Source organism: Thalassophryne amazonica, chromosome 12 (assembly GCF_902500255.1).
Source record: "Thalassophryne amazonica chromosome 12, fThaAma1.1, whole genome shotgun sequence".
NCBI classification, from domain to species: Eukaryota; Metazoa; Chordata; class Actinopteri; order Batrachoidiformes; family Batrachoididae; genus Thalassophryne; species Thalassophryne amazonica.
This window is the reverse complement of record NC_047114.1, coordinates 67,048,020-67,061,678: the sequence shown is the minus strand read 5'-3', so window position 1 is coordinate 67,061,678 and position 13,659 is coordinate 67,048,020.

Genomic DNA, 13,659 nt, shown 5'->3' with positions numbered 1-13,659 from the left:
GGTTGGGATTTCATGTTAACTAGAGCGTAAACCTTCGCAAACACTAGTTTTCAATTACACAAATTTTTAACATGGTTAAATTTTCAAAATGGCCATGAACTCTGTAATCTGGATCAGATCCGGATCTGTCAAGGCTGGGTGTGGCGTGGTAAAATGCAGACTTACAGGCGGAGGTACGGAGGTAATAAAAGGCTTTATCAAAAAAAAAAAAAAATCAGGCAATGGTACTGTAATTTCTCCCAGTTCTTTATGTAATATACTGCCCCTTACCAAGAACCAAAACATTATAATCCTCATTTTGAAATTATTGAAAGTCACATTGAAAATCAGGCCTGGGTCTCCACAGACAAACTCCATCTTGTGAAAAGACTCCAAACATGGCTGACACAATATTTTTATACAATGTGGGCGTTACAGTGGGTGTGGTTTAGTCTATATGTTACTGGCTCTCACAGACAGGGGGAGCCCTCCCTGTATCTAAAACTTGCAAATGCGTGATGGAAGTGAAATTAACTCTTATGTTTAAAACTATAAACCAGATTTCAGAGAATTCCATTCAGATAACAAAAGCAAATACTTGATCACTAACATAAAATAGGAATTAGAACAGATATTATCTAACAGTATGGTACACAATGAGGCAGTCAGGCGGGGCAGAGTACAGGTAGTCGAGAGGCAGACTCGTAGTACAACAAAACAGGCAGGGGTCAGGTTCACGGCATGGCGGAGATCGGAAGAAACAAGCAAGGCTGAAAAAGCGCCGCAAACAGGACTGTAAAAAGGATGCGAGGGTGTGAAACAAATTTGACAAACTGTCAGGGGACAGAGAGAAAGTGAGGGCTTAAATACCAGGGGAGTAATCAAGGCGTGATGTGAGGCAGGTGCGAGGAAGGTTCTAGAAGGGGCATGGCCAGACAAGACAGGGAAGACAGGTGGGTGTGGCAGACAAGACAACTGAGTGCAAGTGACACCACCCACAACCTACCAAGACCAAAATAACTGAATACCACAGAAAATAGAAGGCAGAAACTTACCTAAGAAAGAACTCACCACGTGGCTAAAGTATTAAAGGAAAAACAACTAATGATGACAGTGAAAGGCAGAGTGCAAACACAATGAGAAAATACACTCAACAAAAATATAAACGCAACACTTTTGGTTTTGCTCCCATTTTGTATGAGATGAACTCAAAGATCTAAAACTTTTTCCACATACACAATATCACCATTTCCCTCAAATATTGTTCACAAACCAGTCTAAATCTGTGATAGTGAGCACTTCTCCTTTGCTGAGATAATCCATCCCACCTCACAGGTGTGCCATATCAAGATGCTGATTAGACACCATGATTAGTGCACAGGTGTGCCTTAGACTGCCCACAATAAAAGGCCACTCTGAAAGGTGCAGTTTTGTTTTATTCGGGGGGGATACCAGTCAGTATCTGGTCTGACCACCATTTGCCTCATGCAGTGCAACACATCTCCTTCGCATAGAGTTGATCAGGTTGTCAATTGTGGCCTGTGGAATGTTGGTCCACTCCTCTTCAATGGCTGTGCGAAGTTGCGACGACGAACTGGAGTCAGGTCGAGACCCCGATGAGGACGACGAGCATGCAGATGAGGTTCCCTGAGACGGTTTCTGACAGTTTGTGCAGAAATTCTTTGGTTATGCAAACCGATTGTTTCAGCAGCTGTCCGAGTGGCTGGTCTCAGATGATCTTGGAGGTGAACATGCTGGATGTGGAGGTCCTGGGCTGGTGTGGTTACACGTGGTCTGCGCTTGTGAGGCTGGTTGGATGTACTGCCAAATTCTCTGAAACGCCTTTGGAGACGGCTTATGGTAGAGAAATGAACATTCAATACACGAGCAACAGCTCTGGTTGACATTCCTGCTGTCAGCATGCCAATTGCACGCTCCCTCAAATCTTGCGACATCTGTGGCATTGTGCTGTGTGATAAAACTGCACCTTTCAGAGTGGCCTTTTATTGTGGGCAGTCTAAGGCACACCTGTGCACTAATCCTGGTGTTGAAAACCATTTGTAAAATTCAGGCGGCTTTTGATGTCTTTCAACAAGTGAGTAACTGAGAAATTGTTTAACAGCGTGGGCATGTTCCAACTTGCCCGTTAAGGTTTCCAACGGAGGTGTTTTTCCTGTCGTGACCCCCCGCGGTCGGGTCCGGCCCAACATGCAACTCTGCCCGCATGTTCTTTCATTACAAAATGTCCATTAACAATGGAATGTCCGAATAAACGCCTCATGCCGACTTCTCCTGAAAGTTCTCTGTTCTCTGACGACTTCCTGGGTCAACAGAGCCTGAAATGTGGAAGTTTTCAACTTGAAACGGCGAGACGCTGCCACCTCGAAGCACAGATTGCCGTCAGGCGCCGTGGGCCATCCTTACGGCGACACTACCGGACCAAAATCTCTCATCAGCCGTTAAAATTTTTATCGAAAACCAGCTGAATTTATCGAATGGTGTCCACTCAGTTGTGCCTTACAGTTTTGAAAAAATTTTGATCAAACAAAGCAGCAGTCTCTGAGCCATTCCTAAACAATGAAAAAAATCGACGAGAGGGTGGGCCACTCCTCACTCAAAGACTGCCCACAGGCGAGTGACGTAACTGACAGGCGTGAAAAAACTCTCGCATGCCCACGAGGGTTCAAGCATGTCTGATGTAATCACACGTGATTCAAATCCATATTGTTTTTGAAAAAAATAATAAGGTCGGATACTTTTCTAATAGACATCGTACACATGGATCCACGCACGTTCCTTTTGTACATCCCAATCAATGCAACTAAGCACATATGCAGAAGTACCAAACTCCTCCCTGTCCATGCCCCCATATGAATATGCATATTTGTTCGGTCCTGGGACCTCGGACCTGGGATTTCCCTCTCTGTCTGATCATTCAACGTGAACAAAGGAAAGAAAAGAAACTTTGGCAAGTGTGAGCTAGAGATGAAGTGGAGACATACAGGGATATTGTATTTGGTACCCTGTCAACTGGGATAAATGCTGTTGCAATCGATGGGCCAGTTGCTAAGACTGTAAATTGTTGTGCTGCAATGCACCATGGGAGTTCATGGATTTAAGTATTGTTATTGTGGTTCATGTTGGTTTAGCAGTGTTGTTGATTTGTTGTGTCTTCTAGTTCAAATGGTTTAGTCAGTTTGGTTGTGTCATGTTGCTGTTGCAATGGTCCAACACTTCCCAGTCCTGTGGGGCCCTTCTGACTGCCCCATGCAGATCGGTAGGTCACGACTCTCTCCTGAGGAGAGAACACGCCGCCTACAGGCTGGGGAGTGTATTTATTGTGAGCTTAAGGGGTATAGCTGAAAGGACTGCCCCATTTGGCCCAAAGAGAACACTCACCAACCCCGTCAGGGTGGAGCAAGAGGTGCCACTCCTTCTGCTTTTGTTCTGTCTTTCCCACTAGCCAGTCCTGTGTTCCCTCTTCTGCAGACTCCCCGCTGGATTTGTCTCAGATACCACCATTTATCACAACCTCACCTTGTGTTAAGTAAAGGCAGGGTCCTGTAAGTACCGTCTCATCATCCCTGCGACTCTTCCATTGATTTGCTCCCGGCACCAAATTACCATCGAGCAGGTTATTCAATGTTAATCCCGGGAATGTGAATCGATGGAACAGTATATACAGGAGTCCCTCGAGTAAGGTATCATGAGGTCCTCCTCCTCCCCGGTGGGCGTCGGCTTCTTCTTTGTGGGGAAGAAGGACGGCACCCCCCAGTCCGTGCATTGATTAGGCTCCCATCACACTAGAGCACAAATGAGTGCGAAAGCCGTACAAATCAGCCAAATGGGAAAAATAGCCAGAATTCGAGCTGCAGTTGTATGGGACAGACATTCGCATAGCCGTGTATGAATGCTGAATGAATGCCCAAAATTACGAGGTCTATTAGAAATGCATTTTGCACGCCCACCTACAACACCTAGAATTTGCGCTCACGTCTTTCATTACAAAATGTCCTTAAACAGTGGAATGGCCGCATAAAGTCCTCATGCCGGCCTCTTCTGAATCTTCTCTGTTCTCTCACGACGTCCTGTGTGAATTAAGCCTTAAATTAGGATGTTTTCAGGTCGAAACAGGCCGACGACGGCGCCTGGAAGCGCTGCGCGACGTCCCGCTCTGTGGGAAGTCCTTACAGCGACAGAAACACCCCATAATCTCTCATCAGCCATTAAACTGTTCACCGAAAACCAGCTAAATTTCTCGAATAGTGTCCACTCGGATATTCCTCACAGGTCCAGAACAAAATTTTGATAAAGCAACGCGCGCCGTCTCGAGCAGCGTGTGAAACAAAGGAATTCAGCCGAGAGGGCTGGACCACATCTCACTCAAGGCCTGCCCACAGGGAAATGACGTCACGACACGCGTGAAAAAACTCACGCATGCGCACGAGGGTTCAAGCATGATTGGTGTAATCGCACGTCATTCAAATCCATATAGTTAAAAAAATAAATAAAAGTGTCGGTTTCTTATCTAATACACCTCGTATTTAAGCCTGTGCCGAACCGGAGGATGCTGCCAGATCTTTCCATCCATAGAAGTGGTAACCTGGCCTCTTAGTAGTGCTACAGTCTCTGCTCATTTTCCTAGTGTTGACCTGATGTTTTTACTCTGTTCATCATCACTGTGTTTTTTTTTTTCTCTCTCTCTTTTACAATCCGCAGCTGCCACTCGCTCCGCTGGACCACCTGGTAACCTGTACCTGTGACCTGTCTTCCAATGATTCCACCTCCCAGTTTCCACCTCATCCACACCATCTGCACATTCTTAATAAATTGTTACCTTTCTTTTGATTGCTTCATTGCATTTGAGTCTGTCTCCAGATCCTGCCACAACACCTATTTTAAAATAATTTAATCTAGAAATAATATAACACCGAAAATGATTGGAATATAAGGATTGTTTGATATCCTCCTGACTGCCAGGTTAAAATAACATTTATCAAAGTATCTATGTCCAATTGTGTGTTAACCAAGGTATAGGTAAATTGGTTTAATTATGCTAACTCAGTTATTAAGTGAAGGAAACATTATTCCACATCCCCAACAATAAGGCTGAAATTAGGGTGTGTTGGAGGGATTAGGTCATCAAATCCTTTTACAAGTGTCCTTGGAAAACACACACAAACTGTTGAACCTTGGTGGACACAGCTCAGACCATTGACTCCATATGAACCTTGAGAAAGGATTTGGAGCAAATTTGTACCTCCCGAGTAGTGAAAATGTTCCCAAAGCAGGTAGGAAAGCTGCAATAAAAGAGTGAGGGATGGAAGGGAGGAAATGTGTGCTTTCAATTAGGGGTGGGCTATTAAACTGTTAAAAAGCTATTATATTGTGCAAACGCTCGTAGGGGAAATGAAACGACTGAAAAGATGCCTGCTCTTTTCCCTTGTTGATAGTATGAATGATGTCATGAGGATGTACAATCGGGTGGGTGTTCATGTTTCAGTAAATGACTTGCTGCAATGTTTGTCATTTGCCCCCCAGTAGAACTGTGTCTTCAATAACATCTTCAAGGCAGAACAAGGCAAGAGAATGACTGGGAGAATTTCCTACACAGCATATTTACTTGTGCTTTATGGAGATCCTGTTGAAAAGGCAAATGGCTTTGACTGGTTATCACTGCAACATGAGTGAATGAATGAATGAATTTATTCAGAACACAAATCAACAATAACAAAAACTCATGACAAAACAATTCAATAATGTACCTGTGTGACCGAAAGGGTGAGGGTAGAAGGAAAACTTATAAATACCCACCCCTTATACTATAAAAATAATATATATTATATATAATATATATATATATATATATATATATATATATATATATTAATATATAATATACATCACACACCATACATATCTACATATACACACATAAACACACACATGACAACAAATACTAAAAAGCATGCAAAATTAATAAATTAACTCAAATTTACAAAACACAAACAAACAAACAATGGTGCACAGCACACAAGCCCGAAAGCATTAACAAAAATCAATGAACCTAAGTCTTCAAACTATTACAAGCAATTATATTATTCTTGTAATGCACAAAGTAAAACTACAATAGCAAAAACTAACAGATTTTTTTTTTTTTAAATGATAAGAATTTGCTTGGATGATTTTTAGTATTCAGTAATTTTCCCAACTCAGCCATGACTGAGTCAATGCCATGAGGCTTTTATCAGGAGATTAACTCTTGCTTACTAGATTAATTAAAGGTGAATGGCATTTTAAACAAATCCAACTAGAGCACCACGATCTTAGAATGCAAATCTCACCAACACTAGTTTCCAATTTCACAAATTTTTAGCTTGGAAAAAAGTTTCAAGTTCAAAGTCCTGTTAGAAGTGACTTTTCATAAGCTGAAATATAATACAAGATATCAATCAAAAGGGCTTTTCAATGTTAAAAAGAATCAAATATCCACTAAATCCGCAATACGGATCAGATGCAGATTAAACTTTTAAACATTTGCACCTCACTGTCACAAATGAGAGTGATTGAGGCACTTTGATTGAGATATAATGCAAAATGTACACCGAATGGGCTTTTCAATGTTAAATTCAAATGTCCAAAAAATCCACAATCCACATCAGATCCAGATCAAACTTTCTCAGGCGATAGTGATTGCCAGTCTGCACCTCATTTTCAAATATGAGAGTGATTGGGGCATGTTGATTGAGATATAATGTAAAATAAATTAAAAGGGGTTTTCAATGTTAAATTTAAATGGCCAGAAAATCTGTAATCTGGATCTGATCCAGATCAAACTTTGTCAGTTGATAAAGGACACCATCTTACATAACACTCTCAAATGTGGAAGAAATAATGAATCTATGCTGACAAAGTTATGAATTTTCAAATATTCATTCAATGTTAAAAATATGGATTTTTCCAATTTCCCAAGATTTTCCTGACTTTGCCCTTTGATATAAGACCTTGAAAATGTTATCCCTTCTTGCCTATCAGGATGTGAATCTCCAGTAAAATTTCATAACGATATGACAAATTGTGGGCTCCAGGCTGTTCACAAACAAACAGAGGCAAAACAAAACCTCCTCCAACTTCATTGGTGGATTAAGATTTAAGTCATATAAAGATATGCCAAACCTGTGAGGTGGGATATATTATCTCGGCAAAGGAGAAGTGCGCACTGATAGATTTAGACAGATTTGTGAGCAATATTTGAGAGAAATTATTTTTTTCCCCTTTTTGTTTGTTTCTGTGAACAACTGTGCACATGTAAAAACATTTTTTTTTTCCACACTGAACATGTTCTTCAATACATGCACAAGAAACATTTTTTTAGAGTGTGTTTCAGAAATGATGCGTTGCTCATTGACTGGGAATCCAGGAATTGCCTGAAAAGCTTGATTGCAAGATCATCAAGAATACAGTAGACACATGCAGCTAATTCATATTCTGTGAGGATTTTAAATGTCATTTATGGCCTCAGTGAAGGAAAAATGAATGTCATGATTTGATTTCATTTTTACCGGCTACAATTAAGTCTGATTATTAACATGCTCAACCTATTATTTATGATAATTCAGTTTCTTTTATCCATTGCATGAAATACGTGGATTGAAATTCCAATTTATTTATTTTTTCTCAAACAAAACTGTCCTCAAACCATCCTCTTATCGCAAAACACAGCTTATATCATCCAGTACACGAATCAATTACGCACAAAGACTTCAGCAAATTTACTCAGCAGGGCATTAGCTTTGATGAGGAAGCCACACATCCAAAGTATTTACCTTTTCAATGTTTACCCTCTCTGTGTATCCTCCAAAAATACATTACCATATTTTTTTCTTGCTGCTGTCCATTTCTGACGTGTTATTACCAGAGCATTACAAAGACATTCGCCGCGCGTATACATTTTAATTAAAATGCATGAATATGTTTAAAGCAGTGAACCACCGCAAAGCTTTAATTCCAGTTTTGCCCATACACCCCCCCAGTCACCACTACCACATGTGTCCTTCCATAGTCTGTACCCGAGGGAGTGAGAGAAAAAGATAAAGCGGGAGGATTTCAAGGCAAGACCTCACCCACCTAGAAAAGGCCAACAAAATCCCGCACAGACTACGACAGGGAACGGGGGGTAGAAATGCTTACATTTGTATAAATTACCATGTAGTATAAAAGGCAAGGTCAAAAGTGTCGGTGTTCACATTGCACGAATGAAAATTCAAGGTGAGAAAGATGGTGATGCTGTTTGTGAATTTAAATCTTTATTTTTACGTTCGGTCCTACATTATGCAGGCTTTGCGGCTCTGCTATCAAACTACGTCCCTTCTCTTTCCCTCGGCCTCGTCCTTTAAAAAAAAAAAAATCCACCTGCCAGCCACTTGTCAGATTATTCCCCTGCTCTCTTTTCTGATGTCGCAAACACACAGTAAGGGTGCTGCTGTGCACATCTACAAAGCTTTTTCAGACATATTCAAGGCGTAATGTACGAAGAATCTGCCGGTTTGCACGGAGGGAGCAGCAACAGCAAGCCATTAATCATCGTCAGCTCTGGCATCTTATCTCCCGTGTCAGTGCAAGCCAAGAAGAGCTCACACCAGCTCCACGGTCTCTTCAATCAGTCACCTCGTATATGACTCGTAATATTCAGGGACATGATTTCAGTTCAACGTGCGAACATGCGTCGTACTAATGTCAGCATTAAAATAGTTGTGCGGCGTTAACACCTGAGTGGAGTTACATCTCTTCAAAGGACGCCATTTCCACGCCGTGTTTGACTATAAGGAACATCCAATAAATGCAATCAATAAGCAAAGCAATGAGATGAAATGTGGGTCTGGAACCAAAATAAAGACAACATACAGCACATCTGTATTAATGGGAACACTATAGAGTGTTGGTGATGCCTTGCTTTGCTACTCAGCAGACATGAAGGAAAGTGATGACTCTTACGTTTGGTATAATATTTTGCAATGAGGTAACTTGAATAGTAACATCATAAATGTACACCACTGAAGCAGTTAAAAAGGGGGTTCCAGTTTTCGCATACACTGAACCGTAGGTCTTGGTGTGTCCTGGTGATGTTTTGCTGACCATGTTGTGGTATTCCATGATGAATAATTATCTGCCCTTTTCATATATCACATCACATTTTGATGATGTACTGGCAGGGGTGGGTAGCAATGCGTTAAATACACTTAAGTAAAAATTAGTAATTAGTAGTATTATTAGTAATTTCTTAGAGGAATGAACAGTTTTCAAGTTTCATTTTTCAAACTGGATTTCTAGTCTTAGTCAAGACATTTTTTTACCCAGAAATCTACTTGATTCATGTTTCTTGTTCATCACTATTCATGTTATCTTTTAGTTCCAGGTTTGTTGTGGCATTGTTGTATACTTTGTGTTTTGGTTTTACGTTTCTGTATTCGGTTTTGTTTTCCACGCATGTTTTTGTCCTCTGGCATTCTCATGTGATTTCATGTTTCCATTCTGGTTTGTTCTCTGCACCTATTGTCTATCTATTGTTAGTTTATAAGTCACACCTTTTCCTGTGTTAACTGCCAGTCTGTTTATTTTCATTATGAGTTGTTGGTCAGTGTCATCGGATGTTTCCTGGTTATAAGTATTGTTTGTATGATTATCCTCCACTGTGTTCACCCCACCTGTCCATGCAATCAGCTCCTGGGTCCTTCCTGTGTCCTCCACCTTGTTGCTATATGATGAAGTTTGTTTCACTTGGGATTATTAAAGCACAGTGGATTTTTTGCATGTTTATCTCCTGTCTCTTGGCTGCCTGCTTTTGAGGTTCATTTTACTCTGCTCCTTCTCTCATCCAAACTACCAACGATAGGTAAACATAGGAACTTGTGAAAATAATTTAGAGACAACTACAAGAACATATCTACAAGTCTAGCTGAAAGTAGCCATGATGGTATGAATTCAGCTCAAACATTAGGAGAGATTGTACAGCCTGCTGGACGGGAACTCAACGCCCGGGACCAAATCAATGGCACAATCGTACGGACGGTGCGGGGGAAGGGTGAGCACCAGATCCTTGCTGAAGACGTCAGCAAGATCGTGGTACTCAACCGGCACCGCCGTCAGATTGGGAGGGACTTTAACCTCTCATTAGCATGTACACCGGGAGGAACCGAGGATCCTAAACAATTCCAGTGGCAGGTTTCGCTCCACTAAGCCACAACCCCAGACGGCCAATCAATCCGGGGATTGTGTTTAATCATCCATGGGAAGCCCAAAATCACGCGGGAGGTAGAAGGAGTCACAAAAAACTCAATCTCCTCCCGGTGATTCCCAGACACTATCAGGGTTACAGGTAGTGTCTTGTGTGTGATAAAAGGGAGAAGAGTGCCATCTAGTGCTCGCACCCTCACTGGTGAAGAAAGCGCCACCAGAGGGAGCCCTACCTCCCTTGCCCATCTGCTATCCAGCAGATTCCCTTCTGACCCCGTGTCCACCAGTGCTGGGGCTTGAAGGGTTAAATCACCGCTCAGGATTGTAACTGGGAGTCGTGTTGAAAGATGTGTATGACCCACGTGAATGTTTTGACCCCCCCTCAGCCCAGTCTCTAAGGGCGGGCGTTTGTGTTTTGACCGTTTGAGGCAGTCTCTCTGCTGATGCTCACTCGAGCTGCAGACAAAGCACTCCCCGCGGACCAGCCTCCTCTGTCTGAATGTGGCCCTGCTCGTGTCCCTAGCATCGTCAGCAGGGGGAGCTGTAGCCACACGGAGCGCTGTGGCTGTGGAGCGTGGGGAAGACGGCTCCCTTTCGGACCCGGGAGGAAGAGGGACGGCTTGTGCCTGACCATGCCCTTCGCCTCGCTCCCGTCGGCATTCTTCTAACCGATTGTCCAATCGTATAACCAAATCGATAAGCTCAGCCAAATCCCGCGGTTCCTCCTTAGCCACCAGGTGCTCCTTCAGGACCGACGACAGTCCGTTTATGAAGGCGGCACGGAGAGCAGTCATATTCCAGCCGGATCTCGCAGCCGTGATGCGGAAGTCGACTGCATATTCGGCTCTCCGGTGCCCCTGTCTCATTGACAGCAGCATGGTAGACGCGGTTTCGCCTCGTTAGGGTGATCAAAAACAGTTCTGAGCTCCCTCACAAACCCAGTATAAGAGGCAAGGAGCCGTGAACTTTGTTCCCAAAGCGCTGTAGCCCAAAGCACTGTAGCCCAAGCGCGTGCCTCACCTCGAAGCAAATTAATCACGTAAGCCACCTTGCTGGCATCAGATGCGTACATCACGGGATGCTGTGCAAAGACGAGCGAACACTGCATAAGAAAGTCCACGCACGTCTCTACACAACCTCCATACAGCTCTGGGGAGCTTATGTATGCTTCAGGGGATGGTGGGGGGGGTCGTTGAATGACCAGATGGTTGCTTGAATAGGCACAGATTGATTTCGGAGTGGTACAGAGACAACTTTTGACAGTTGCTTCACCAGTCACAGCTTCATTCTTCAACAGCACAGAAAAACCTTTGTAAGATAATGAGGGAAGCAAAAAAATATATATATCCATGATTATTATGAAAGCCCCCAAGCTTTAATTGCTGTGAGTCTGATGAGAGAAAATAGGTTTAAAAAAACAACTTTTGATGGTTGGTCCACCAGGCAGCGATGCATTTCTGGGTGGCACAACAAAAGCATTGTAAACTGGTCAGGGAATCCAACAAGGCCCCTTTGATGACTATGAAAAAACACATGCTTCAATGGCAATGAGTGTGACCTGAAAAAATAGGTAAAATACAACTTTTGATGGATGCTCCACCAGGTAGAGCTTCATTTCCCTGTGACACAAAGAAAAACATTGTAAACTTGTGAGGGAAGCCAACAAGACACCTATGCTGACTATGAATGTTCCCATGCTTCAGGCTGCGATAAGAGATAATGTGTGTAAAACATCTTTTGACAGTTGCTTTACCACACAATGCTTAATTTCTGAGTGGCACAGAAAAGGGCATTGGTAAAAACAAAAATCAAACCACGGAGGAGCCTTTGATGTGCAGATATTCCTTCAAGTGATTGGAGGATACATTCATGCCTGTAACTAAAGAAGTCCAGCACTGTACTTTAGGGATGCAGTTGGTTTACAAACCCATGCAAAGCTAATAAAATTAGATGTTATTTAATGATCCTTCACATTTTTATATTAAACCAAGACTAGATGATTTATCATCCTCCATCATCGTATCTGAGGTTATATCCAGTACGGGGAACTTCCAACTAATTCTAGGGTCCACTAGTCCTAGTCCTAGGGTACACTAGTCCTAGTGTCCCTAGCCCTAGGCTCCACTAGTCCTAGGGTCCACTAGTCCTGGTTAGGTTTAGGCTTAGGGGTTAGGGTGAACTTAAAGTCAGTAAGAAAGAACTTTATTAATTCCGAAGGAAATTGTTTAAAGGATGGAAAATCCCAAAGGAAATTATTTAAAATAAAGAGGTTAGGACCAGTGAACCCTAGGACCAGTGGACCGCCCCGCCAGTACTTGCAAAGTTTGCATACCTGTTTGCAGGAGAGAAAATCAAGACCACTACCCCACCCCCAGTAGACTCTTAGTCCTTAAAGCAATCGATAATTTGCTTGATTGTAGTCTGAGGTCATACCTTCTCAAAGTGAGTCATTAAGGGCTAATAGGTATTCACGTCTCTCTGCCAGTTGTTTTTTAGCCAAACATAAACCAATTAGGCTTAATAGCTGTGTGTCCTTGTGTGCACATAAACAATAATATGTGTGAACCACTGGTTCTCCACACAGGTGTATTTACAAGATCTCTTTTACAAAAAGACTGCGTTTGAGAAATGAATGTTTCGTTGTTGAGCACAAGTTCGAACAGTATGCCCACTTTACGTTAATACTCTCTTGTGTTCTGTTCATCTTTGTCGCAGCACATCAGGTGAAATTGTCATTTGCTTAACCTCATTCGTGCAAGAATGCAGCTGAACTGTTCTGCAGTGGGACACGTCCATAAAAATGGTTGAAAATAAAGCGTGCAAAGGTGACGTGAGTTTATTTCACCCCGTTACTCATGTGAGTGCTTTAATGATGGATATATCTCAGTCGTAGGTCACTAATAGAGAAAAGAAGCAATGTTTCTGCAGCTTAAGAGCAACTTGTCTTTATTATTTGCACAAATCAAATATTTTCTCACTGAAAAACACCCAGATACATGCTTTCTACAGACTTTTTATTCATGATACATCCTTTGATTATTTGTGGGCTCATGCAGACATTAGATTTGAGCTGCGTGCTCACACACCCGAGCCTTAAAATTAAGCTGAATAAACCACATTTTAAACCAAAGATTCATGGTGTTGGAAAAAATTCAATCTGTTCAAATTCTCCCATGGGTATAAAATCCATTTAAAGAAGAATGAATCATTATGGATGCAGGGGCTATTCCACCCCATCCCAACACTCGTTTGCATTTTCCAAGCAATTAAGTACTTTGAATGCAAATTATACATCTATAGAACAATAAAACCAAAACCAACAGTCACAGGGTTGAAACTGCACCAAAAGTGCATAGACTCCACAGCCACATTTAAAACCATCAACAGAACAGAGAGAAAATATTCCAAATTTGCCATTTTTTAAAGATGTTGTATTGGCAGTGTGTG